The sequence below is a fragment of the Chroicocephalus ridibundus genome, chromosome 10 (assembly GCF_963924245.1).
Source record: "Chroicocephalus ridibundus chromosome 10, bChrRid1.1, whole genome shotgun sequence".
Classification (NCBI taxonomy): Eukaryota; Metazoa; Chordata; class Aves; order Charadriiformes; family Laridae; genus Chroicocephalus; species Chroicocephalus ridibundus.
This window is the reverse complement of record NC_086293.1, coordinates 7,870,730-7,893,995: the sequence shown is the minus strand read 5'-3', so window position 1 is coordinate 7,893,995 and position 23,266 is coordinate 7,870,730. Positions and strand designations below refer to the sequence as shown.

Here is a 23,266-nt window from a genome sequence, read left to right as displayed (position 1 = left end):
TGCTAATAAACTTGTAAACTAAAGAGAAAGGAGTAAATTGGGAATGGGTCCAGTGGAGCCGATAGAAATGGGCAGACAGAAAGCAGGAGTCAACAAAGTTGACTTTTGAGTCCAGTATTGGACTTTGAGGCTCTTCTTCTTCTGGGAGGTTAGGGGGTGGTAGGTTTGCCTCCATTCCTGCTGAACTCCTGCATAAAAAATACCCATTTTCTTCTATTTCTATGGCATCATAACACTGATCTAAATTGGAGCAGCACGTGCCAAGAAGTTATCTTTCCATGGAGAACTTGTTAAAATGCTTTTTATGGCCATTTTCCCTATGGCTAGAGATCCTTTTAGGATTTTTCTTTTTAAGGAGCACAGTAAGTTACTGTGTGAGGCCCTCTGCAGCCTGTGCCAATGCTAGCCTGCCTGTCAGAAAGTGGAAACCAGAGGGGCCGGCCAGCAGGTCCCCTGAAGCACAGTGCCACCATGTTGGCTGCTTACAGCCAACCGCTGTGGAAGATGACAGGGTGACACAATGGTCTGACTCATTTTCCAAGCTGCCCCCTTTACATTATTGAAACTGTTGGCAAAGACTGAAAATGCGGCCCATAACAAAATACATGGGTAATTGTGGCTGGGCAGTGGGGGGTGAGTGCACGTGCATCAGTTAGCATGCCTTTAAAATTTGTTTTTTTTCTTCTGTCTATGTTTTAGATCTCTCATCTTGTGAACTTTTGGGAAGGAACAAGTAATTTAGGATCTGAAGGACACCTAATTCAATACCATCCAAAATTCGGTAGTTGCCTGTTGTCGGTGCAGATGTGAAGCTGCAGCGCAGGAGCTCAGAGAGATGGAACGTCATACCATGCTACATATTTCAGCTGTCAAGGTAAGCAGCTCCCTCCAATCCACACCACAAGCCCTTACGCTTCAGGGTAATAAAACTAATAAAACATAGTGCCACATAAGTGGCAGTACTTCGTCAAGAAATTGTCATCAGGAGTTGTGTGCGCACAAAATATTTGAGGGATTTGCAATGAAAATAAAGGGCTAAAGACCTCTAAACCCAACCGGGAAGTCCAGCGTGAAGGCAGGGAGCAGAGGTCAGGCACATGGAAGGACTCGTGCTCTCCTGCCTTGGAGAACAGCAAGTGTGTCATGTCAGCTCCATAACAGCAGAGCAGCCTTCTCTTGAAGGTCAGGCTGTCAAGAGCTGATTTTTTTCGAACAGACCAAGATATTTTTCATTAAGTAAGTCAAACTTCTGCATGAGTCATTTTTTTCTGTTTCAGGGGGAAAAAACCCCACTATTTTGAAATGCTGTTTGGTTGGGTCTGTGTAACACATCATCCTGCTTTAGTCAACATTCAAGACACCTAAGAATTAGGGACAGAAGGCACTCTGTCCCACTGTGCCCGATACTTCTGTAAGTGCGAGGAGCTGTACTATTTACTTGTATTATATGAAAAGAAAACTATAAATCTGTTTCCTTTTGAGGTTATGACTATCCCCTGCTGAATGTTTGAGTGCTGGTAATTCTGGTTACGAAATATCTCCTTGCTTACAATTTCCTTACCAAAACTAGAGGGAATCAGAACTCTCTCATGTGCAATTGTATGGGACCAGGTCAGCACTACTTTCTTGCCAAGAAAGATGATTTCATATGCTCATCCTGCTTAAGATTGTCAGCGTTCTTTGGAAGTCTTAGCTCTACATTGTCTCAGGTAGATGGCTGACAAGGCAGATGTCCCCATGGTTGAACTTTTTTAATTCCTGTTTTGGCTGCTGTGTAGTTGTCTACTGGCCATACATGTGGTTTTTTGTATCTTCATTTCTCTGTCAGTAAATATGAGACTAGCATTATTGTCTCCAATATAAAGTTCTGTAATGGTCTTAGAGTGGAAAACGCTGGATATGACCTCAGTGGTGATGCCACCAAGTTCTGGGGTGTTTTAGAGATGCGAGTCGTACGGACTGGGATGGTATGGATGTTCACCGTTCATTCCTTTGCCATCAGCTACACAACAGGAGCAGCAGGGCTTTTCAACAAAAAGAAAGTTCCTCTTTCAGGTCTCTATGTAGCTGTAGAAAATACAGAACATCCTCTTTCACTTTTAGAATGAAATGAACCTAACTAAAGCACCGATTGTGCCACGGCCTCTAGGCTGATGGCCAGTGTTATGATCCTTTAAGGGTGCATTAACGGCAACCTTCAGTTCAGAGGTGTTGATTTGTGTCTCTCCCATGAGATACCAGAATGGAGACGAGGCATGGATCCCTCTTGTGTTGCTGAATGCTGACGGACCACTCAGTGTCAATGGGAAAAATGTTTGTTCTGCTGTTGGCCTGTCTTCTGGATGTGGATTTGGAGAGGACACAGTACAGGTGATGTTGCAGGTTAAATGCGAGCTATCAGACAGAAACAACTATGAGACAGTAGGCTTTCCTGCAGCCAGATGATGTTAATAGATCCCGCCCTCCGCTGCATGCTTTAGAGAAAAGCACAGTCTTCATAATAGGCCAAATTCACAGACTTCTATTTGCACCATAATCATCTCTGGAAAGAAATTTCTCACTGATTAACATATGCCCAGAAGCATTCACAATGAATAGGCCTTATAGTTTTGTCTTCAGTGTACTGCAGACATTTGGTCGTATCTTCAGCTGGTGAAAACTGGCATCGCTTTGTTGCCTTTCCAAGTCAATTTACAATGAGTGAAGATTGGTCTTTCTGTTCTCCTTCACATGAAGGTCATGTAACTTTTGTGGCTTTGTGCAATATGTTCTTTCTAAAGAGAAATGAATGTGCAGTTGTCTTTTATTTTGCAATGATCTTCTAAAGTACCCAGTTCAAAGATTGGGCGTGCTTGACACACTTTCCACCCATTTCTTTCAAATTAATAATCCTCTGATGCCTGTCACATGATCTGTTGGTCCTACGAGGGTTTGAGCTTTGATGGAGGAGTAGTCTTTGAACAAGAAGAGAGGACTGGAAAATCTGGGGAACTTCTGTTTTAGAAGCTTTGATATTGTGCTGGTACTCTGTCCTACTGTTAGGCTGTTTCAGTATTTCCAGACTCAGAGGGTCATTTCATAATAGATATGGGAAGGATTCTCACTTGGTTTGTCAGCAGTTTTCTTAGTTGCTTGGGGAAGACCGTAATAACTTGCCTGCTAAGACTACCATTACCTTGTTTTCAACAGGATCTAAGAGTAGGATGCTTCAAAGGAACAATGTAGAAAGTTGGAGGAGAACCAGCCCCCACTGAGGAAAGGTCTCATCCTAAAGCCTCAGCAAGGGAGCTGGGAGGCAGACATTTTTCCATCCCTCCCCTTTCTTCTCTGTGATGATTAAGAGCATCAGCTGCTGCTCACTGTGAGCAAAGGTTTAAGAATTTCTCTCACAGATAGTAGAGATGTGAGTCGTTCTGCGGGCATACCGCAATCAGAACTCAGCTTCCTGCACAGTCAGGCCTTGAATCAGATTCCCCAGTGTGGCAGGCAAGTGGGCTGTTAGCTGGGCATCCTCCAGACCTGCCTCCAAAGAGATCCCAAAGATTAGAGCTCAGAGCTGGAAGAGTCTTGAAGCATTTACAGGAACAAACTGACTTGAGAAGATTTCAGGCACCACAAGCAACGAGGAGGAAAAGTCCCCTTTGAAAGGCACTAGAGTTTGGACTCCAAAAGCCAGCAGAGGTTTTCAGGAACCACTGCTTTTTCTGAGAAGAAAACCACAGAGTTGAAACTATGAATCCACAGCCACCCTCAAGCTATGGATAAAGGCAGAGTATCTTTAAAGTCCAAGCCTAGCAGGCCTGGCAAAAGTAGTCGGGAGCAGGAAGGGTCCTACAAGACAGGAGCCCAACTGCTTGAAGAACATCAGGTTGCATCACAGAGTAATGGGGGAAGAAATCAACAGTTTCACAAGCAGCAGTAGAAGTCAGATCTGCTTTCTGACATGTCCTTCTGGGCGTTCTCCAGGGTCAAGGGAGAGCTCAGATTATCAGCCCTTCCCCGAGTAGGGACACCAGCAGACACTGTCTGCTCTGTTGGACCCCCAGTTTTCTCAAAATTCAGAGGAACTTGGTCTGTTGGTGGCTTCTCTTTGTGTTCTAATTCCAGTTGAAATTGGACAACAATTCCCAGAGACAACAGGGCACATGCTCTGACCATACATGTGGGTTATCTCCCTTATGTATTGGGAGAAAATGGTGGAAAGCACCGCTTTCATAGGTCTGATCTCCAGGAAGAATCACCTCTACAGAGAAAAAGGTGACTGCCCTGTGACAGAGAGTGTATCTGTCATTGCTGTTTCACTTTGAGACAGTCAGTAATTCATCTCAAAGGTCTTGTTTGCACTTGATGCTGCTTCAGAAATCCTGAGTCACTCTTTACCCGAATTCACCCTGGTACATCTGTTTACTCTGTGGTTGTATGATGATTGGGAAAGTCCTCAAGTAAAAAGAAAGTCGATACTGGCTCCTTCTTAAAAACATAGTCCTGCTGCTTTTACAATGAGAAAGCAGGTTGGACATCCTTGATAAAACACAATTGCATGTCAGTCGCAACATTTCTCAGGTGTTGAGACATAGCTTAGTTTTGCTGTCTGCTTGTGCTCAGGATCTCCTGGCTTTTGATCTCCAGGAGGGCCAACACACATTTATACCTCCAAGATGTTAAGTACAAATTACATTTATGTCAAAAAAAATAAACATAACATCTCAGACTACCCTCTCAGTCCCTGCCCTGGAAACGGTTATAGGTCTGTATCAGTGTGGAAGAGCCAAATGAACAATTTTCTTCCCTGTTTTCGGCTTTGAAGGGTGTTTGGGGCCGTGTTCAGCTCAGCTCTGGCCTACGGTTACTGCTGTCTACATGCATGTCTGTGTCACTTAGATCACTCTGTCTTTGCTGGGGGTTAAGACTGTGTACACAGCTAGTTGCTGGGGTCATCTGAAGTGTACTTACATTTATTCTGCAGTAACTTGCTCATGAATTTAAGCTCTGAAGGGCACCAAGCAATTGTGCTTATCAGTAGGAGCCTTGGTGCTCACCTCTTGCTATTGGGCCCTTTCCTAAGTTATCTTCAACCTCAGTCATCACTGGCAGTCCTGAGAGCTTAAAATCAGACAATTGTTTGAGTATTCATTAAGCTCTAAATACTTAAACAGTGAAACCTCTACAAAAACACCTCTGAAAGCTGAAGAAGAAAAATGTAACGACACTTTCCTGCTGGTAGCCATAAATCAATAGGTTTTTAGTAGATTTTGATGAGCGTCTTAATGGGGCCTATCAATCTGACTGCATTTAAAGTTTCCACTATTTTTATATTACCCAAGTGATCACAAATCCTCTGGTGACAGAGAACTTGAGAAAGATTCAGCAGAATATGAGTTTAACTGAAATTCTGACCTGACAACTGCGGTGTCTCCAACAACCACCTGAAGTCAGTAGCGTGCATCTTTCCAGGATGCACAGAGACTACGCCAATGCCTTTGTGTCTTTTGTGGTAGGACAACTATTGGTCTTCCCATGTGTCCTACCTTCATTTTCTACCTGTAGGCAATAGCATTCACTGCTGTCATACCTGGCCCAGGAGACATGGAGTAAAAATTCAGATAAAGGAGGTAAACTAGAAAAGCAGTGTATGAGCCAATGTCGTCGGAAGTTTGGGATGGTAGAAAATTTGGTCACTTCCCGGTCAGGTAATTTACTTTCCTCTAGCAATGGATGTAACGCAGCTACTTGAGAGTCTCGCCACCTTTGTTTTGCTCCTGTTTCAAAGCTAACAATAAAGAAAAAAGATATCCATTAATATCTTGTGGCTTAGGAACTTGAGGAAGCATAAATTGAGAGTTTCAGGCATTTATTTTCAACCAGCTATCCCAAAGGCTGTTTGAGATATAAAGACTATCCATCATTTGGCTCCTGATGCCAGTGCCACTGCCGGAGAAAGATCAGTCAAGCTGGATCATCAAAGTCAGAGCCACAGACAGCTCCTGTGGGAAGTCGTTGAGAAGTCTCATGTCTTAATTCCTTATTGCGTAGGAAATAAAAAGGGGATTGTGCACGAGGGGTGGGAATGCCCTGTTTCTCATTATCTGGATGCATGGTCTTGAAAGAGAGGGTGGAGCCCCTGTGTGAAAGATAAATCATATTCATGCAGTTTGTTTCCCTGTTTTTGCCTTCCAGTGCTCTCTTCTGGGAGCTGGAGTCCAGAGCCTTTGCATGTGAACTGCTGTATATGGCCAGTTGTTTATTTGTGATGAGAAAGAGCCAGGCATGGGGAAATGGAAAAACCAGACCCAAAAAGTGGAGTGAAAGCTTTCTACTCATAAGAAAGTGGCCACTGTGACTTTAGAGCTGTAAAGGCAGGCCCAGACCTCCATCTGCTTCCAGCAGCGCTGGCTGTGCTCCGGGTGCTGGCTGAGCTGCTGGCTTCGAGAGGCATCACAACACGGAGCTGTCACAGGGGCTGACAGATTGACTGTGCCATGGGGAATGGATGTGACGGATGGCATCTGTCCGTGCCGCTGGTGGGGATCCCCTCCTGGGAGCGAGTGGCCCTGGCAGCTTAGCACGGGGTGCAGCGGGCTTTTGGGAGCTGCAGCTTTGGTAGAGCAGAATAAGGAACGCCTGGAAGCGTCTTTGGGGCATGCGTGTGAGCAGAAGGCAGTGATTTGCAGTGGTCCGTGAGATGCACTGTGGTGTGATTCAGTCACCAGCCCCGTCTCTTGGCTCAGTTCAGGACATAAAGCAACTTGGAAGCCTTTTTTAAATTATTTTTTCCATTGATAGGTATGTGCGTCCCAAAAGCAGCTATTTCTATCAAGGCATTTCAGGGCTTTGTGGGGGAGGAAGGGGGTGAAAGGGAGAGCCTAAGAAAAATGCTTACGTTTTGCTAACCAAACCCCAACTTTTCCCACACGTCTACCCCCAAGGTGGGACTTCTTGGGGCAGTTCCATGTGTGATTTGTTTGGATTTTAGGAAAGAAAAGTTACCTGGGAACCAAAACCGCCTTCAGAAAAATACTGATAAACCCTTTCCAGTTCCATGAAACGTTTCTCGGAAGGTAGGAAACAATTCCCTGCCTCCCTCCCTGTGGTTAAACAAGGCTGAGCAGTGGATGGGCAAGATGAAGCTTGATGGTGGTGAAGGGCCTCGCACGCCCTGGGGCTCCTGGGCACAGGCTCTAAGCTGGCAAAAGCCAGCAAACTCCCACCTACGCCTGCAGTGAACCAGGAACTGCAGCACTGATAATGTGCCCCAGTGACAGCTCAGTAACGTCTGAACAAGAAGATACAGGTATTTGCTAAAGGCCAGGGTCTAAATCTGTCTTCAGGGGGAACTTTGCACAGAAATTCACTGAAAACCAAGGAAGCAGCATCCTTTTGGACCTGTGGGAGAAGGTTCAACACCATGTCGATTAAGCAGGTAGATGAATTTGAATAAAAGAATGGTGCAGCTCAAAATACACAGCTGTAGCTTGCCCAGTGTGGTCTGGTAGTGCCAAGATATCCTCTAAAAAGTTGTTCAAGCTCCTCTGTTAGCAGACTTTCAGGAGCACTGACACAAGGCACAACCGCAGCGCAGGTAACACACTCCCTCCCTCCTGCATAGCTTCATCACTGGCTACTTTGCCCCTCATCAGATTTGATTAAAGTCTCTCAAACTGCATTAAAAATTGAAAGAATGGTGCTATTAATTTTCATGGCTGCTGATTGCAGTAGGCGTGTTGCATTAGATAGTTCAACGGTTAGGTCAAGCTGCGGTGTTGTTATAATGAGAGCGTGAGACGTGCTGCGCAGAGAAGAGCGAGCTGGGCTCTGCTCCGTGGTGACTCCCCCACGCCGGTAGGTCTTGCAGGAGTAGTTTGATTTGCGTGCCCCGTGGACGGGACATCACGTCACAGTGAGTGACTTCCATAATTGCTACTGGTGTTGGCTGTCTTGGCAGAGAGGCCGAAGATTGAATGCACTGTGGGGAGTGAGCCCTGGGCTCGCTCTAGCAGAGACCTCTTTAGTTAAGGGTCAGGATACATGGACAGGCATCAGCAAAGGGGGAGCTATTATCTGCGGACCGACAGCTGACACCAAGCTGCAAGGCTGCTTATTGCAGTGTATTTCAGTGTAATTTAGAATCTGAGTGTATTTTTAATTCTTAAAAAAAAAAAAACAAAAACAAAAAACCAAACCCAAAAACTGAAACAAAGCAACAGGAACAGGGTCTGAAATAAAAGATTGCAAGAAATCAAATGAGCAGCTTCCAAGAGCTGCATGTCCGGGTATTGCTCTGGGTTCTGTGTTCCGATATTAGCTCTCAGCTTATGCCCCAGTAAAGAACAGCTGTACTGGCTCTGGCCAAAGACTCTCCTTAACCCGATGCCTTGTCCCTGACTGTGACCAGTAATGCACACTTAGGGGAACGGTAAGAGAAACTGTTCATAGTGCGATCCTTCCTCTGGCCCATTGTCTCATCTTCTGGCATCAGCATCCTGATGGTCCCAGTGGACCTAGTAATTGCAGTGGTCCTAAGTCTTGGGGTTTTTTGAGGGTTTGGTTTGGTTTGGTTTTGGGTTGTTCAGGGTTTTTTTGGTGAGAACTGCTGGACCCTTGTGCTTTAATCACCTTTCTGCCCTTTGTGTCCCTACAGACCTCGGTCATTTCCCCCTGACATCTCTTTTCTGAGTTGAGGCTTCCTCCCACATGGATACAGGAACTCTGCAGTAGCAAAATCACTGGTCAGTCCATTCTTCTTCTCCGTTTGTTGTCTGTCCTTTCTAAGAGGGGATGATGAGACACCCCCCCTCCAGGAATCATGACTTAGGTGCATCACACGGTTATTTTTTTACGGTGGCTTTAAAAAAGGAAGGCTTTACCTTCCTTTTCTCTATTTCTCTTTCAGTAATGCTTTGTGAGATCCTGCATGCCTTTGTGACCATTCCTGAGCCTTGAGCTGGCGTTTTTAGAGCTCTATCTGCAGGAGCCCCAAGCAAAATGATAGGTGACTCTGAGAGCAGAAGGAAGCACAGAACGCTCACCAAGTGGAGAACTGCACATGCAGGTAGACACTTCTTATTTTATACTTTGCCAGTGTATTATTTGTGCTCTCTGAGCATGGCCAGTGTCCCTTTGGTGCACATCTTGGTCCGCCTTGGAAGTGATGTGACTGCAGGCAGCAAGACAAGCGGAGCATTGCCAAATTCTTGGTCATATTTGAGAACTCTCTGAATTACTGGCTGGTCTGTGTGGATGCTGTGCTAGAAAGAAAGAGGAAAGATTTGTTCGAGTTGTAGATTACAAGGGTTTCAGAATGACCTTGCAATCTCCTGCATGCAGAGTCAGCCAAGTAGCAGACGCTGGTGCTGTTCAGTAACAGCGATGTAATCTGGCCCCGGGGTTATTCCGTGTACATCCCCTGCTCACTTTGTGGTTTTGCATTTCCCTAAAACTGTTTTTTCCTAAACTTAAGCGGTGAAGATGAAATCCCCCTCTGATGCATTTTTATTCCTTTTTGTAGGTGTTACTGTCTTGCTGAGAAAATGAATTTGGTCCTGAAATACCATGTTCCCATTTCTTGACTCTTGCGCTCCGTGTCTGGAGACCTCCGTCCCCTTTTGTGTATGTTTGATATAAAGCTCTTGTTGGTAGCTCGGATAGGTGTTGTACAGCACGTGTAGACATAGGCATGTCCTACCAGTAGACTATACAGCTTCTTCCACTTCACCGAGAACAGGGGAATTTCTACCTGTTAATTGGAGCTGCAGTAAGGACTGGATTTCCAGTTCTTGCTTTTATTTATCTGAGTTGCTTTTATTTGCCAAAGTACAAGCCCTCTTCCTGCTCTTGGAAATTTCCACTGGCTCCACTCATAGAGGGCTTTGGGATTTGACTTCATCTGTTCAGACCAACCTTGCTGGTCAGGGTTATTCTACCCATTTTTGTTCAATAACAAAGTTGGTAACTCTAAACTCTCCTCCCCAGAAAGCAGGCTCTGACACAGGGAATAACACGCTGTGCGGGTGACACGTTTAGGTCTATCGCTTGGATTTCCATCTCTCTCCTCTAAGGAGGGGAGCTAGTCTTTGTCAGAAAAGAAAAAAGGACAGAAGTGTAAATAGAAAAGCATTAATTTAGATATCTAGGCAATATCCATAGAATTAAAATGATTGAAAACTTAAAATGGAATCAGGGAGATGGCAGCAGGACCCCCTGGGCTTTACATAAGAGGAGCTGTTGCATTTGGGGGAGAAGAGGAGAAAGAAGTGCTGAGGTATTTAGATGACTGCTCTGTTTTGCTTCGTCACCGAAAGAGGGATGGTATAAAGGGGAAGGCGGGGGACAGAACAGCTTTTGTGTTTGGGCATGGGCTGGGAGAAATAACATGCGATAAATATTGCAGCTGACACAGCAGAGGCCCATTTGGCCAGGAATATAGGGCAATAAATGCAGTCAGGTGATTCAAGGGTGTTGTGCATAAGTCTGCCAGGTAGTTAGGCGAGAGCTGATCAGGAAATAATTATGGCTGATAAGGGGAGCTTGTAAGGAGGCCAGCACCTTCTGTGACCATGAAGGGTTTTAATGATTAACCGTTATGGAAAAGCTAGAAGCACATTCTCCCCTTTCTTCGAAGTCACATCCGACTGCTCTCCTGCATCATTAACTTCAGTGCTGCCCTGCCGAACTGCAGGCCGCTCTGCCGGGGCTTCGTTGCTGAACGGGAACCAGGTTTAATTCAGGGCAGCTTCTGGGATGTGGATGGGGACGCTGGTTGCTTCTGAGAAGGGCAGAGGTGGCAAAGTGCAGTGTCTGCCCAGGTGCCTGGATCTCCTGGAGTTAACTCCGTGGGGAATCCATACCGCTCCTGGGGAAACTGTGGGAGATTGCTGTCCCCTGTGTATTGCAAATGAAACCCACCCTGGTAGTAGGCTCATGTGTGGGTGGGTGACAGAAAGCTGTGTGGCTTGAAAATGGAATTGGGGAAAAGATGCAAGAAGGATGAGAGGGGAAATCTCCTGTGCTTTGAGTAGGTGCAGCAGCGTATGGCTCAGGTGCTTCAGGACCAACGCACAGAGTGCAGCTTCCTGGGACCTGGCCTGGATACTGGTGTGGAACATCTCCTTTCTGTTTCATTATGCAACGATGAAAACAGCAGATGTCAATAAAAACAGCTCTTGCCAATGTGATGTTGAATTGACAGTCTGCGGGTATTCCCCTGCTGCAGCATTTACAGCCCAATATGGCCCTAATATTTTGCCTTGCTCACGCTGCGTGCTCTGACTTCCTGGGCTCACATGAGAGAAGAGAGCTACCACCATCAAAACTCCTGTTCTCCAGAACTGGGAGAAGTGGTCCAGACTGGTGGGATCCCATCTTCTCAACCACTTTGGCTCCACTTACAAGGTGCTGTAAGCACAGGCTTGCACCTTGTGGCAATGCCATGGGAAGATGAAGAGGCCACAGACCCCGTTAGGATTATATGATGGTGCTCAGGATAAATAAGATGAGATTTGTATATTCTGTCTCCGTATATTCCTAGGGTTGGCCAAGGGGATGCAAGGATGGGGACCACACAGCAAGCTGGCCTTGCCTCTGGTTGGGTCAGCCCGTTGCGACATATCACAGAGAAAACCTCTGTCTTTTGTGCGATAGCTGTTTCTTCTGTCCCCGGCTGGAACAGCGAGGGCAGAGCCATGCCCGGTGCTTGGCAGGCACCAAACTAGCAGTCTCCAGATTTGCTCCGTGTAGGGAACTGGCTCTGAATATTAAGACGGCGGTGGTATTAAATATAGACAGTGGGAATGGCGCTGGAGCAGTACTCTGGAGCTTGAATAGACTTTCCTTTGCAACCTTACTCTACAGCTGTTATTATAGTGTTTGCTAATTGATTTTACTTGATTAAATGCATTAGACGAAGTATTTGCTTTGTAGTGACTTGTATGGTTAGGCACAGGTGTAAACCTCTGTGCAGTCCCTCGGCAATTAGCACAGATTTTTCCTGCTCAGAATTGCCCCTGGCTCGACAAGGTGCTGCCATCCCTGTGGACCAGGCCAGTGGGAGTGGGGGGAAAATCCACGGGCTGCGGGTAACTCCTGTGTCGGTCTGCGTCGCCGTATGTGTTGGATAACCTTGGACAAAATACAGACTCCATCATCATTTCTGAGAAAATTACGTCATTAATATATTGTCTGTAATCAATAGGCCGTGGCCCTGATTCAGCAAGACACTTAAGTACATGGCTAATATCCATCATGCAGTCTGGTACCTTGATGGGTTTCTTTATTATTATTTTTTTTTAAGAGCCTGCTTTTGCATTTAAAATTGGATTTGTGCTACACTCAGGCTTTTGTGCCTACAAAGAGCAGCAGCCGTGGCCTGACCACAAGGTGCTCGCGGTATAAATAGGACCTCAAAGCTGGGAGATGCCGTCATGCAGAGAACAAAAAGCTAATGAAAGCCAAGAAAAGGGAGAGACCGTTACTGAGCAGTGCATTTGGCCTCTTGTGGCCCTCTTGACTGGCACAGAAGGTTGATGCAGAGATCACAGATTATAGAGTGGAAGGTGTGAATTTGGTTAAATTGCTTTTGGCCATCCTTAGTGCTGGACGAGCACACGGTGTCCAGGGGGTGAGGGCAGCGAGGGGACTTGCTTATGAATGGGCAGAAAAGTGGTTGGTGATTTCTTGCGATACATACTGGAGGGAAGTAGGAGCTCCGACTTATTTTCCAGGTGCGATGTAAATGAATCCTTACAAGGCTGATCTAGTTCAAGATGTCCCTGCTTACTGCAGGGGGGTGGACTAAATGGCCTTTAAAAGGTCCCTTCCAACCCAACACACTCTATGATTCTAAGGTGCTATTTGAATTTTTCTTCTTCTTACAAACATTTTTATTTTTAAAAATCTGTAATTTTATTTTAAAATGTTTCTTTTTTTTTATTTGAAGGATGAGTTAGGAACAGTTGTGAAGCAATTGTTCATTAGGCTTGTAGCTGGGTTTCATTTATTTTTAATTGTGTTCAGCTTGGATAGCTTTTAATCAGTTTAATACTTATCCTCTCATTTCACTAATTGTAATTTATTCCATTCAATTGTGTATTTTACAAACATTCATTTCCCCTCGCAGATCTCCTGTAATAACCCCTAGAAAGCTGAGGAAATGGAGGCAGAGAGTTTCAAACCACCTTGAGAACATCTTGTAGCGACAGCCTGGCCTGTTAGGAGCCTGAGTCGTGGTGAGGGGCAGGAGGACTGTGAACCTCCAACTACTGAGATGGTTTTGAGAAATTATCTCTAAACTGTATTTAAGCACTGTATCAAAGTCCCAATTAAGTAAGTACTTAAGCAGAAGCTTACTTTCAAGCACACCACCGGTCTTGCCCCTACTTGACAAACCATATGCTGGGAGTTCAGTTACTACCCTCAGGCGCAGGGAATGGCTGGTGCCGTTCGCCTGCCGGGAAGTGTTGCCGTAGGTGTGTAGTAAAGAGGGAGAGTCTGAGCTTCAGGTGTTGAGCTGGTATCACCTGGAATTATTATGTTGACTTGGCGGGAAGCAGCGTGATTTATGCATCCATCAGAGCTACTCGGCAATGGTTTGGGTTTTGTTTATTATTGCAGCGCCAAGTGAAGAACTGTGAGGAGTCAAGGGCACCCCCCCATGCACAAGCAGCCACATCTGGCCGTGGGCTGTGTCTCTGTGGTAGGCTGCAGGGAGACAGAAAATTCCCCAAGTCACTGAGATCTCGGCGGAGCCGCACCAAGGCTTGGTGGCTGAAGAGCAATGAACCCTGCACTGAGCTGTGTGGAGAGCAGAGGGTCAGCCCCAGCATGGGGGTGGGTGGAGTCCAGCAAGCACAACCGTATGGTTTTTGGGTCACAGCCATAAAGTCAGAGCTTGGTCACACACTGCGGATCACCTCTGTCTTCCCTTCAACTACTCCTTTGCTGTGACCTGCTTTGATCAGAGCCTGATCCTGACTGGAGAGGAGTCAATGGAGAGGTCAGCCCTGACTTTGCCCAACTGCTGAGCCTCTCCAAGGAGCTGCAGCGCTGACAGCATTGCTGATGGCTGCCAAATACACTGTTTTCCATCCCAGCCTCACACCATCTTCGTCTCTGCTCAGCAGTCCAGTCTCCCTGGTTACATGAGCGCAGAGCTAGGACAGGCACAGCACAATTTTGCCTTACGTTCATTGATCCTGGCTCGGCGTTTAACATGACAAAAGGCTGTTTGCAAAGTCATGGCAATTAAATTCTCTAATTGTCCTATTTTTTAGAGGAGCTGAGTGTCTGGCATGTAAGTGGGTCACAAAAGTAGTCTGTTTAGCACTGTCCCTTTTTTAAAGGCAAGGCAGACTTATTGCAGCTCCACAGGTGAGATCCACGAGATCCTCAGTGGGAGTGGCCCAGGCAGACAGGTCAATAAACAGGGTCGGCCTGATCTTCGTGTCAAGTTGGTGGCCACATTGCATTCCTCTAGCAGCTGGTGAAAATCTCTGAAATGGCAGAGATAACAACTGATATTTAGGGAACAGATTATAGGGCACTAGCTGGAAGTCAGTCAGGAAGCTGTAGGATGCTCCTGTACTCCAGCAACACTACAGCACCACCGCCTGCATGTGCTGCTAAAAAGAAATCTGTGGCTCCAGTGGATTGTTCCATCCAGCTGTGGCTTCACCCATGATCTTCGAAGCTGGGACTCGGAGACTTTAAGCAGCTTCCAGTTTCCCTTCTGCTCCCAGCCATGATGGTCCAATTGCTATGCTTGTAAGGACTAGAGAAAACGTGAGGCAGTGGGAGCTGGAGATAGAGCAGTTGTGGAACAGCTTTGCCAGAGCTTGTCTTGAACCGCTTTAAGGTCTCAATCTACCCCTGGATTGTGCTCATATGGGAACTACCCCCTGCCCAGCTTTCCACTGCCATGGCACAAGGAGGAGAGATCTACTTAGTACCAAACCCTGCCTCCTTTCCCAAGAAACCAGTTTGCCTGGTGGTACTGACCGCTGTAAGGGTTAGCGTGCCTCACAGGCCTAAAGCAGAGCTCACAGCCTCTTGAGCTCTGTGGAGTTTGAGGGTCTCTCTTCAGCATGCACAAAACCGAATTAAACAATCAAAAGCCATTCTGCCCCAGGGCCAGCTGTTCTTACAGCACCCTGTCACCCCACTGCTTCCCACCACGCCACCCGGCAGAGCTGGCATGGCCAGGGCACTCTCGATTCCTCTCTTGTGGGAAGGCTCTAAGGTGGTTTTGCAGCTGATGAGCACTTCCCCAGGGGAACTACGCGTAGGGAGCTACGGTCATTTTGCTCTTAGCTGGAGCTGACGGCTGAGCTGAAACCAAGTGATTCAGAGTATGGAGAGTGATTCAGGGTCAGGCTCTGGGAGAAGCTTCTCTAACTTCGCGTTCAGCTAAATCCAAGGGCATCGCTTTGGCTTGAGACTCAAGTTAGCATTTTTATCTCCATTGGTTCATCTGCTAAAGCGGTCAGACGTGGTGTTATGTATCCTGGGATAGATGGTTAAGTTTAAATGTGGACAAATTTGCTAGTGTCCCAGTACCTTAGCTTCTATGTGCCATCTTCCTGCAATTTCAGTAGCCTTGGGGTCAAGCACATGATGATGATGGGCAAGGGGTCTCTCCACTGTTTAACACAAGTCTAGAAATACACCTTAGTTGATGGCTGGATTTAGAAGCTGAAATCAATCCCCTGCTGCTTTGTATTTATCCAAGCATCCCTCCTGAAGCGCTAAAGTATTAAAGGAAAGTGACCCTCCGTGGGCTATGGGAGGTTAGGCCACCAGGATGAAGTTTGGACAATACTGGAAGGAATAAACGTGAAGGGCTCAGAGCCTCGTGTCACAGCTGGAGATGGCTCATGTTGACCTTGCTGAGAGCTGTTTGGTGCTGTGTCATAGCTAGCACGAGCTGTCGAGCAGTTGTAAACCCAAAACTAGAAAAGCACCACAGACCCCGAAAGGCTTTTTCAGCCCTCTAAGCATCCCCTCCTTCACAGTGTGGAGGTACAAGCCAAGACCAGACAGGAGGAGCTAATTCTGTAGTAAAGAGGAAAACACTTTGTCATTAAGCCTGACAGCCTTCAAAGTTTTCACAGTGCTGGAATTTGCCTTAAAAATGGGGAAAAAGATGATTTCCCTAGATTAATATTTCCCCAAACTTGGTTCAGCATGCCTAGGGTTCAGAATAGATCTGGTTGTTTTTATTTGGTCGAGAAGTTAGAACAGCCTGGCATGGCTGGACGTGAAGTCATGCGTTTGTGGTATTTATGAATTCTTCTGTGAATGTATGGAAAACATGTATCATTATTTCAATTCCCAGTGCTGGAAATAGTGCAAATAAATGACTGTGAGTCAGGAGAACGTGAATCAGCGTAAGTTAGCTCTACTGCCAATCATTTAAGAGCACGGACATGACATGGGCAGTTATTTGGCTAATTGGAGCAGACCTTTGAGCATTGAAATCCAGGGTTTTCAAAGGAGCCTAGCAGAATTAGGTGCCTAAGTCCTCCTGCTATCAGTGGGAAGTGGGTACATGCTTCCTTTAAATGCTCAACTTAGCAGAATACCCAAGGTATTTTATTTAGATGTTACGGGAACAGCATTTCTCCTGGGTGCGTGGGCAGTGTGTTGCTACCAAGAGGGACAGAACGCCTCTAGACAGAGAGCTACAGCCTGAACCCGCCCCTGCTAATGCCCACTTCAGTCCTCCACTCATGCTGAAGCCTAGCAGAAGGATTTCAGATGCTCACCGGAAGGTGTGAGTGGGAAGAGCCCTCCGACCCCAGGAACACGATGTGTGCAGTGTGGTCTAAGGGTGGCAGCTTTGTCCACAGTCCTTGCCAACACCACTTGGAGGGGACACCTAAACGTATGAGCAATGGCACTGCCCAGCATAAAATGTGAGAGGGCGGATGGTCCCATGTGAGAGGTTAGACAGAATTAGGATGGTTTCTGTTTGCTCCGCTGATGTGCAAAGTGACTCTTGTTTATCCATCAGTAAAGTTGCACATTTCTCAAAGGTGAGCTGCATGTTGGAAGTGTTCACCCAGACACCGATGCTTCCAGCAGAATGTGCTGCTGTGTCCCCAACTGCGGCAGCTGCTCTAAGTCTTTTCAGCCTATTGATATCCACTTCCCCTCACCTTTCTTTCTGTCGGTGGGGAGTGTGCATGGACTGGGGCTGTGGATGTCAGCCGGGCAAGAGTTAAACGCAGCCATGGAGCTGTTGGTTCACCTTTCAAAGCGTAGTGGGAGACATGTACTTCTGATCTTGTAAAGGATCCCGTTTTCTTGCTGGCAGCACAGCCTGCTCCAATTAGAACACAAGGACCGAAACAAGGCCTGGAGTCAGTCTGTCCCCTGCTGTGGTGGTGGCACTGTCACTGCTTTTGTGGTAAGTAGGGCAATTTCAGTGCCAGTCACCTCTCTGAATACAGCCTTGCAAAGACATGTGCAAAGTCATTGATTTTATTTTAGCACCAGCGTGTTTTCCCTCTGTGAGATTGTGGAGCTGGCAGGACAGCCCTGCCTGCAGAGGATTTGCTTGCGTTTGGGCTCCAGACAGGCAAGACAGGAATCCTAAGTGCTCCCTGCTTTTGTGGCTCATCTAGAACAGCAAAGCTTGGTGCTTTCTCCTCCGAGTCACCCTCTCAGCACAGAGAGGGCCAAGGGGAATTGTTTGTTGTTTTTTTCTAGTAAGTGGGTTTACCCAGGGGAGGCAAAGGAATGGAAGCATCTTCATCAAATAGGTGTGATGGTCATGTCTTGAAGGCCTGGCAAAGGCTGTTGCCAGAGGCAGTGGGGACACGCAAACACCAGAGATGGGAGCATTACCTGGGATGCTACACTCTCTGCCTCCAAAGTGCCTTCATGTGGTGAGCCAGGAATCAAATCAGGGGGGCTGAAGTGACATAAAGCCACGGCGGAAGCGAGCAGCAGGCTTGGGAACTCGGTCCATGTTGCTAAATGGCAAGGCGCACCAGTGTTGCAGGGTCTTCCCATGCTGCTTCTGTTCTCAGGGTTTTTTCAGGCCAGTAGTCATGTCTGTGTATGTAACAGCCCTTGATGAGACCCTCTTTGACAGACCTTGAGGCCATGTACAAATCTAGCATCCTTTGGCAATAAATTATGCACCAGGGAATTGTACTGTAGGAGAACCAACTCCAAAGGCTACCGGAGGGTGCCAGGAGCTTGTTGTTGAGAGAGTAATGTCAGTCTGACCTGAGATCCCTGCTCAGGAACCACATGCTGCCCTAGTGATAGGCAGGACCCTGCTGAGGTCCCGTGCTGTGTTACACAGAAGGTCATCCAACGCATCTTCCAAAACCAAGACTCCTCGTTGCTGTCAGGGAATGAAGCCCAGGTTGCCCCCGTCTCCCTGGCTCTGCTTGTTTCCCAGTGAGAGACCTGTGCCCAGTTATGCTATCAAATTCCTGCATGGCTCACGGGTCCCAGCTTGGGAATTCAGTGGCTAGAATGGACCGAGCGGCTTATTTGAAATCCCTGCGCACCACTCTGTAATTAAGAACAAGAGAGAGTTTTGCTATTAATTAGCTTTCATTGACCCACTTTTGACCCTCCAAATGCTGTTGCGGCTCACTAGGTCTCTGAGAAGGCATGTCATCATCTCTGGGGAGAGATTAATCTTTGTTACTGCTTCTGCATTAGCCTGGCGCTCTTCGTTAGTTTCTCATTAACGTTCTGGCAGATCAGAGTTGCCAACTGAGTAAGTAACATTCACACAGAACATTGTTAGGAAAATACAGCGCTTTCATATGGCACAGTAATGTCTTAGGGCACTGCTGCCCAGGCGTCGTGGCAGGGCCCTGGCTGTTGCAGATGGGCTGGTAGCGGCAAATGGAGGTCATGGATAGCATGACACAGGCAGCAGGTCATGTTAAACCATATTGGGTTTGTTCCTCTCTTCGCCTAGACTGGCATCTCCCTTGATTGTCTTATCCGCATGTTGTTTCAAGCCACTGGAGTCTCCAGGTCCTGCTTCTGTTGAGTTCCCACTGCCCCCTGTCACAGAACAGCCCCTGCTTAGCTCCATGGAAGGCTGCAGCCGTAACACTGGGGATTAATTAAGGTACGAGCCCAAGTTTTCTAAGTCCTATTAATCAGGATACAACCCTGTGGTTTTTACCCAGGATGAGAGGGGAGGAATCCAGCAGAGGCTGCCTCACAGATGTTTTACCAAAGGAAGGAGCAACTGCAGATCCTCCAGTAGGTAGCCTTAAAATCAATTCCAACTGCTGTTTATCAAAAGAAAGGTCAGCACCAAGAAATCATGTTGCTTTGCTGCTCTGTGGCCTCCCTGTATTATGTAAATTAGGAGAGGGGCTTCAGTTAGTTTGCCCCTACTGCGCTCATATGATCTTGCAAAAGTTTGCTTGGCTGTTGTCTGTGCCGTGGTCCTGCTGTGAGAACAGCGCTGCTAACAAGGAATAATGGTACGGTGTTTGTTGCGAGTCCCAGCCACAGGTCACAGGGAGCTTCTGCTCTGCCAAAAGGGGTGACCCTCGCAACCATTCTGCAGGGGCATAAAATGAATCATTTCTAGTGACTTGCTGGGAGTTGGTGAATGAGTCAGTGGACAAGTCAAGAGGCCAGGTCTCCTGGCTCCCTGGGCTGTGCAATGTACCTGGCTCTAGACTTTGGAGAGCAGAGCACGTTGCTGGAGTCACCTGGAAGAGGCGTTACAACATGGAAGTGCAGCCTGCTGTTCTCTCCCAGCTACTTCAGGATCCCACGAATCATTATCTAGAAGTGATTCACTTCTTTACAAGTGCTGCAAATGAGATATGTATCAGGGTTACAGCAGTCTATTGCAATGTTAAGTTGATTTTCCTTGAAAGCCTAAGGTCCTGGATCAAGGGATTGTCTCTTTTCAAAAGCGCATTGTAGTTGCTGAAAGAACCAGCTAAATGCAGTCCTTGAAGGCTCTAAAATTCAAAGGGAAATAAAGAGAAACAAAAACATGTATTTAAAAAACCCCACACCATTGCTTTTAGATTTCTTGCACATGCATTTAGAAGGTTTGAGACTGTTGGTAATATTGCTGGTAGAGACTGCTCTGTGAATCTGGGAATGGGTTGCAAGTGTCATTGGCTGGCTGGATCAGGAAACACATGGTGGATCTGACTCACCCAGTGGCTTTGGGATATGGTGGCCCTGTCCCTTCTACTGGACCAGAAAAGACCAACCCCCTGCTTTCCATGGGGTCAGGCAGAGCTGCCAGACAGAGCCAAGGACCTGTGCAGATGGAAGTTGTGAGTTACCTGCCTATGGCTCTGGGCACAGGCAAGTGCTTGGGATTGGGACCTTGTTATTCTGAGCAGCAAAGGTAGTGGTCAACACCCCAGGCTAAGTACCTGAACACACGGCCGTTCTCACTCAGGCACCAGAATGAAGTTAAGCTGTAGGATGCCCATGGATCTTGCTTACGTGCTTGGGAAGAGGAAAGTCATCAAAATATAGGCAATTCCTTCCCAAAGCACTTGTAGCTTGAAACGTGTAACATCTCAACGCCAGTTATACTGGAGTAATGCAGGAAAGATGGGAAGGAATTACATGTGGTACTTTAAAGGTGTCTCAGTGTCACTGGCAATAGCTCACCTCTGGTGGAACAAGAACCTGGAAAGCTGGGAAGAAGCAGGTTGCAAGAGAAATGCAGCGACTGTTTGGTCAGCTGGCCTGAGGAAGCTCAAAAATATGAGAAGTGCCTGTGTAAGCGTGGGACATGCTGCCCGCGAGGGAACCTGGACGGTTCGAGTGAACCTCAAATCCAGTTTCAAGCTATTTCCTCCTTTCTTCACCTACTTGGAATGCTCCAGGGCTTTGCAGTTGCTTTGTAGGATTGTCATTGGTGCAGGTACTTGGGACTTCTCAGGATGTGCAAACACAATCTTCAAATCTGTTGCTTAGATTCAAAGTTTCGGTGTTTGGACACATCAGCTATGTGGTATGTTCCTAATCTCCAAGTGGATGAGGGTAGTTCTGGTGATCGGGTTGGAGAGGTAAATACTCACCACTACATATTTCAATGTTACTTTGAACAAAGGGCTAAAAAATGTGATTTATTGCCTCAGCAAACATTCCTGCCAGGGAACATATTTGCTAGATGGTTGGCGAAAAGCTAGATCTGAAGGGATGTGAACTCACTCCAAGGTATTTTTGTTTGCACATTTCAAATAATTTTGCTTTCTGCTCTCTGTGCCCCCGTGGAAGCTGTGCCCTAACCGGGGGAAAAGAGATTCCTGCCAGACTCAAACAAAACTTAACCTGTCTTAGCAGAAGATAAAGGAATGGGATTCAAACTGGGATTCGGAAGACAGGGTCTTTTGCTTATGGAAAATGGAGCTTTTCCAGTGGTAGCATGCTGTCTGGGACTCAACAGTAGTTTGGAATACTGCTGCAGTGCTCAGTGGGAATTTTGGGGGAACCTTTGGTCAGCTGCAGTTCCCATGGTGCTGTACTGGTTGCCCCCTTTCCCAGGAATGGAGGCTGTGTTGGACACATCACCAGCTGTGCCGTGTCATGGGGGATGTTGCCTGGTGAGAGATAGACAATGGAAGGCAAGGCACAATTTCCACAAAACATCCCAGCCATCTTTCTGTCTGCAAATAGTTTTTGGAGAGCAAAACTGATGTTTTTTCATAAACCAACGTGGTATAAAAAGATCCCATCCATACTTTTCCTATTCGAGCCTACTGCAATGGAAAACTTCTGATCACGCCTACGTATTAGTGGCATTGTGTTAATTACTGTAGCATCTTAAGCTACATCAAATCAGCCAAATCAAATGCGGCCAATCTTGGTCATTGCAGGTGTTTTCCCATTAAAAGAAAGCCTTCACCCTAATGGGGTAACAGTCACAACATTAAAAAAAGATTAAAAAAATCTCTCGATGAGATGAAATACACATCTGGAAGGGGTAGAAATAGTGCTGGCAGAGGAGATGCTGGAATAAGGACTTGTCAGGTGGGGGCTGTTGAGATGCTGGATGTAGGTGTGGAAAGAGGAGAGCTGCTACCTCTCCCAGCTGAAGATTAGGTAAAGGCAGCGTATGTCGGAGCTGTCTAGACAAGGTGGAAAACTTATTACAAGTATTGGGGAGGAAAAAAAAAAAAAAGAAGGGGAGCAGAAAGAAGAGGAACAGAGGAACAGAGAGCCAGCAGATTGCATGGTTATACGCTGCCTAAGGAAGACAGGTTGAGATTATATAATTCTCTGGGGGAACTCTACATGAAACAATTACATGTTCAAATTGGTGCACTATGTTAGGTTTTTTTTAATTTTTTAAAAAAGGGTTGAATGCTCAAAAAAAGTGTGGAGGAGGGTAGTGAAGTGCTGAGCTGAAAACCTTTTTTTAAATCTTTATATGTACTGCGTAGTGGGGGAGAAAGACAGCAGAGAAAGGATGCGTTTGACACGTGTCAGAGATATCAACAGCTCCAGTGACAATTTTAAGGAAATTAAATGGAAATTAAAGGGAAGCATTTTAGAGCAGAAGTCCCAAAAGCACTTAAAAATATAGAACATCAGAAAAGCTCAGCGTCTGTCAGCAGTGGGGGATCAGCTCCTTTCCTGACCAGCATGCTAAGCTCAGAGGGCCAAGCCTGCGTCAGCTCTGAGACACCAGGACCCGATCTGATGCCCATCAAAAGCTGTGCCAGAGCACAGGAGAACCTCCAGGGCAAAACAGCTCCTTCCAGCAGGCAAAAGCTCTTAAATCCCAGCATCATCTAGGGATGAAGGGAAAGGATTGGGAGTCTTGGGTAGTGATTTATCAGCTTTGTGGCTTCTCTAATTCTTCAGCTTAGCTGGTCAGAGGAGTTCATAAGTTCATAATGATTTCATGGGGTTTTCCTCCCCATTGCCCCATTCCTTTTGCTGTCCAGGGGGTTGAGGAGTAGCCCCAGCCCCTGGCCATGCTCTTCATCCTCACCTCAAGGTGACTTCAAGGGCGTCAGGCTTTTTGCTATTCTTCTCAGCTGCCTGCTCATGGTGCACAATGTGCCATCTGGAAGGCAGGGCACCACAAGGAAGTGTGTTATGAAGCAACTGGAACTGAGACTTTGCAAGCTTGACTTGACTTCCTTATTTCAGTTTCTCATGGTCTTGCAAGGCCTATATACAGAGTGTCGGGTGGGCCCGGTGGTCTTCCACTAAAAACCAACCGGTGCTTGGCTGTCATCACTTAGCCATAACACCACGTGGCATCTCTTTCCTCAGGGCCGTGCTCTCTTTGATTTCTCTG

The 23,266-nt window shown here is 46.7% G+C and overlaps 1 long non-coding RNA gene across 1 annotated transcript in view; it reads left to right on the top strand.

Moving 5' to 3' along the window:
- Positions 1 to 707: 707 nt before the first annotated feature.
- The window catches only part of LOC134521464 (uncharacterized), a 162,194-nt gene continuing 139,635 nt past the window's right edge, over positions 708 to 23,266 (top strand). The window contains exons 1-3 of the long non-coding RNA XR_010072769.1: positions 708 to 874; positions 8,639 to 8,726; positions 8,891 to 9,049. This is a non-coding gene — a long non-coding RNA (uncharacterized LOC134521464). The remainder of the gene's footprint in view (positions 875 to 8,638; positions 8,727 to 8,890; positions 9,050 to 23,266) is intronic.